Source organism: Chaetura pelagica, unplaced genomic scaffold (assembly GCF_000747805.2).
Source record: "Chaetura pelagica isolate M959 unplaced genomic scaffold, ChaPel_1.0 scaffold252, whole genome shotgun sequence".
Lineage (NCBI taxonomy): Eukaryota > Metazoa > Chordata > Aves > Apodiformes > Apodidae > Chaetura > Chaetura pelagica.
Genome location: NW_009952359.1, coordinates 551,665 through 552,148, shown reverse-complemented (window position 1 = coordinate 552,148; position 484 = coordinate 551,665).

The window sequence follows — 484 nt, the reverse complement described above, 5'->3', positions numbered from 1 at the left end:
GACCAGGCTGATGCACTGGGTGGCACACACGGCCTTGGGAGCACCCGTGGGCACTAGTCTCCCAGAATCAATCACAGAATCACAGAAAGAATCACAGAATCACAGAAGGTCAAGGGTTGGAAGGGACCTCTGAAGATCATCAATCCAAGCCCCCTGCCAGAACAGGACCAAAACCAGGGCAGGTCACTCAGAAAGGCATCGAGAGAGGTCCTGAAAGTCTCCAGAGAAGGAGAATCCACAACCTCTCTGGGCAGCCTCACAGGAAAGAAGTTCTTCCTCATGTTCAGGTGGAACTTCCTGTGCTTGAGTTTGAATCCATACAGAATCACAGAAAGAATCACAGAATCACAGAAGGTCAAGGGTTGGAAGGGACCTCTGAAGATCATCAATCCAAGCCCCCTGCCAGAACAGGACCAAAACCAGGGCAGGTCACTCAGAAAGGCATCGAGAGAGGTCCTGAAAGTCTCCAGAGAAGGAGAATCCA